The sequence below is a fragment of the Rattus norvegicus genome, chromosome 20 (genome assembly GCF_036323735.1).
Source record: "Rattus norvegicus strain BN/NHsdMcwi chromosome 20, GRCr8, whole genome shotgun sequence".
Lineage (NCBI taxonomy): Eukaryota > Metazoa > Chordata > Mammalia > Rodentia > Muridae > Rattus > Rattus norvegicus.
The window spans coordinates 40,525,723-40,529,776 of record NC_086038.1 but is presented as its reverse complement, the minus strand read 5'-3'; the positions used below and the strand labels follow the sequence as shown (position 1 = coordinate 40,529,776).

The window sequence follows — 4,054 nt, the reverse complement described above, 5'->3', positions numbered from 1 at the left end:
AACCAAACAATAAAAGAGCTATCCTTTCATTTTCATTTTTCATGTTGAAGAGGGAAACATTTAATAGAGCAACCACTGAGGGAAGCATGTAAGGTTTTTTTTTTCCATTATCAAAAAAAGCTTCCACACTTACTTGTTTTTGCAAAAACCATGATGTTTATAATTTCAGAATGTTTAATATCTATGTGGCTACAATGTTTCCAGGTTGAAAATCAAGTGGTAAACTCAAATATTGGATTTAAAAATCTCTTCAAATTTGATCAAAGTTAAATCAAAAGTATCACAAGTTTTTGAATGATCAATGTTTCCTAGCAACTTAGGGCCCTGGATATTTTTATCTGAATTCATGTTCAGTTGTCTCAGACTACTTTATGATTGCTGCTTCTCTTGTCATTGTTGACTAACTCTTTTATACTTTATCTGTACTTTCTTCTTAAGAAACAATATCTGAAAGTCTTTTAAGCTGCTTAAATCCCTCCATAGAAATTCATGACCTAGTCTGAGGGTAGCTGGCGGCTTCAGTGAAAAACTATTCACTCCAAATCAAATAAAATTCTTAGGTTAGCAGGGAATGTTTCTAAACATTTTCGTGAAATTAAGAAAGTAGTTTTACTTTCATTTCATTTTCTAAAAATGAAATAGTCCAAAATTACTTGTCTACGTATATAGATACAGATGCTAAATTATCACCCAGCTCTGTTCTTTCAATTTAATCATCACCCCTCCAAATACATAACACTTTATTTAGAGTGTTATCTGAAAATAGAGGGCACTATATATATATATATATATATAATATATATAATATATATAATATATATTATATATATATATTTAATTCTTTAATTCTATGCCCTAAGTATGATCCAGACATAGCTTGCCCTTGGTATTATTTGATTCCTTAGAATTAGATAATTGCTGTTATTTATACCTCCTGTCTTTGCATGGCTAGTGACCTGAGCCATAAACAATCAAATTTTGCTGCATCTAGAGGCATTGTAAATGGAGTTGCTGCATCACATGGGTGTCATTAGGTGGGTGACATTTACCTGTTCAATGTTCTGAAGTATGAACTTCTGAATAATTAGTACACCAACATTTCCTGAAATACAGCAAGCCTGGGACAACCACCAGTCTGAGACCAGGCAGGCACAGACAGGTTTTCCAGGGAGGAAGCAAACTGGAGACTAGAGGAATTCTACGGGACATGGGCTCCAGGAAGAAGAAAGAAAACTCAAGACGGATGGCCACTGGGGCAGGTCAAGTGTTGAGCACACACCGTATGACTACCAGACTGGTGCTGTGGGACCCAGACAGGGAAGTAGCCTGAGATGAGCATCAGTCTGTTGTTATAAAGGTCTGGGGTGTCAGACCATGCATGAAATGAGGTGCCAAAAGTAAAAGTGAGACATAGCACTTGAGGTGCTATTGAAACCACTCTTAAGATGACCCCAGATACTAGAGACCCCAGGTATCAATAAAAGGAATAAGTAAATGGGGGGGGATAAAAAAGAAAGTGAAATAGAAGAATATGGGTATAGCCAAGGGAGGCAGAACTGGAGACTAGAGGGTAGGAAGGGACAGCCTAATAAGAGTAGCCAATTATGCCACCTTGGATCAGGCTGGGGTCTTGGCCTGTCCTGGCAGCAGGGGCCACATTTGGGTTCATGGACCTGCAGCAGTAAGGGGTTGTTACCACCATAAACTAGGCAGATATGCCTGACCTGAGCTGCTGATCATGGACATGCTGATGTCTGAGGGCTATGAAAAATTAGTCACATCTTTCACCTGTGCATTGTGGGAGATCTGGCCCTACCATAACCAGATTCAGTATTCAGGAAAGTGGTCCCACACATTGCAGGAGTTGCAAGTAAGCTGATTGAGAAAGCACGTACTAAGAGTAAATAAAAATATTCATAAAAGGAAATACAGAGACAAAGTTTGAAGCAGAGACTGAAAGAAAGGCTGCCCCACCTGGAGATCCAGCCACCAGAACCAGACAATATTGCCGATGCCAAGAAGTGCATGCTGACAGGAGCCTGATAAATCTGTTTCCTGGGAGGCTCTGGCAGAGTATGACAAATACCGAGGCGAATGCTAGTGGTCAACCATTGAATTGAGAACAGGGTCCACATTGGAGGAGTTAGAGAAAGGATGGGAGGAGCTGAAGGGCTTTGCAACCTCATAAGAATAACCAACCAGCCAACCAGAGCTCCTAGGGACTAAACCACGATCCAAAGAGTACATATGGACAGACCCATGACTCCAGCTGCATATGTAGCAGAAGATGGCGTTGTTGGCCATCAATGAGGAGAAGCCCTTGGTCCTGCCAAGGTTTGATGCCCCAATGTAGGGAAATGTCAGGTCAGGGGGGTGGGAAGCGGTGGGCAGACAGACGGGTGGGTGAACACCCTCATAGAAGATGATGGAGGGAGGATGGGATAGGGAGGTTTATGAAAAAGAAACCAGGAAAGACGATAACATCTGAAATGTAGATAAATAAAAAATATCCAACAAAAAATTCTTATTTTAAATATCAAAAAGGGGAGTTAGCCCTACCATTTGTCTCCCAGTGTGATGTGGATGAGGGAGAGATAATGTCTTCCCCCTTCACTCTTCACCACCTCAGCAACCAGGAGACCTTGCCCTGGGTTCACGAAAGCAGGAGAGCTGGACCTGCCTTTCACCTGCTGGAACACCCGAGCGACCAGGCCCTCCACTGTTGCGGATTGCTGTTTGTAGTATCTGCTTTCCAAGAGTTGACGCCCTGATGAGGAGTGGAACACATACTCAGGTGAGGTCAGGTGAAATCTTAACTGGTCAGATAAGGCGAGAGCCTACGATTGGGCCATGGAAGGGAAAGTCTTAGAGAAGGGGAGAAGAAGAAGAGGAAGAGAAAGAGACCCAGGACGGAGGGAGAAGACGGAGGAAGAAGAGATTGAAGATGGAGCACACCCATGTGGCCTGGAAGAGCCGCAAGTAGGTAGCTGGATTTAGTGTGGGTTCATTTTAAAACTACTCACCTGAGCAGCACGGTAGAGCATACCCTGGATATGGGGGTTGTAGTTAAGCCATTCCAGAGGTTCTGCATCATATCTACTGTACAGTGCTGTTCAAGGAGAAAAAAAAAATTCCTCCGAATTCTTTATGTCCTCATCAATGGGAGAACTTGCCCAAACAGGGTCACTAGAACAGGAGAACTGTCCCTGCCCCTTGCCTGGGGCAGCACTTGAGAGAGCAGCACTGCACCTCACTTGGAAAGCAGAGTAGAGATAGCCCTGGTGACAGGGGTTGCATGTGAGCAGGTCCCAAGGACCAGAGAGGATGGGAACAGAAGGACTGAGCATTTATAATACCTTTCAGGCTTTGTCGACCTTCCCAAAAATCTAATACATGGATTAACTGTTGGCATGCATGAAGGGGCTAGTTGTGCAAATCCAAAATACATGACACAGGGCGACAACAGAATTTTCAAGAGGAGTCCCAGTGAAGCTTGAATATTGATAAAGTACCAGAATCCAGAGGCATCATACCAGATTATTGCAAGAAATATTTGTAAGCAAAGAAGTATGTGGACAAAAGGGAATACTGTGGGACACACTATGATACACCACAGTTTCCACAATGAGATTTTTCCCCCCTCTGTTGTCTGGAGAAGTCTACAAGGGTGGAGGGAAGGGACAAGGGTAGGAGGAGATGAATAGGATTAGGGTATATGACGTAAAATTTGCAAAGATCCAAAATACATTTCTAAAAAACCAGCAAATTTTACATCTGGCATTTAAATTGTTTCAGGGTTGGAATGAGAATTAAATTTTAATAACATTCAATCAAATCATAATTTTATTGCTAACTATATAGTGAATTTATGTGGATATTTTGTATATAATACCAAGCAAGAATGTGATAGCTTCAAAGAAGACTTTTAAAGACAGGTTCTTGTTTGTGTCAATACATAATTCCCATATAAAATATTCAAAACCAAATTGTTTAGCAAATTTAAAGAGTTTCTATTTACCCTTTAAACCATAATAGAAAGCCATTGCTTTGTAGC

The 4,054-nt window shown here is 41.4% G+C and overlaps 1 pseudogene; it reads left to right on the top strand.

The window, feature by feature from the left end:
• Positions 1-985: 985 nt before the first annotated feature.
• Positions 986-1,100, top strand: LOC120099026 (small nucleolar RNA SNORA17; annotated as a pseudogene).
• The last annotated feature ends 2,954 nt before the right edge of the window (positions 1,101-4,054 follow it).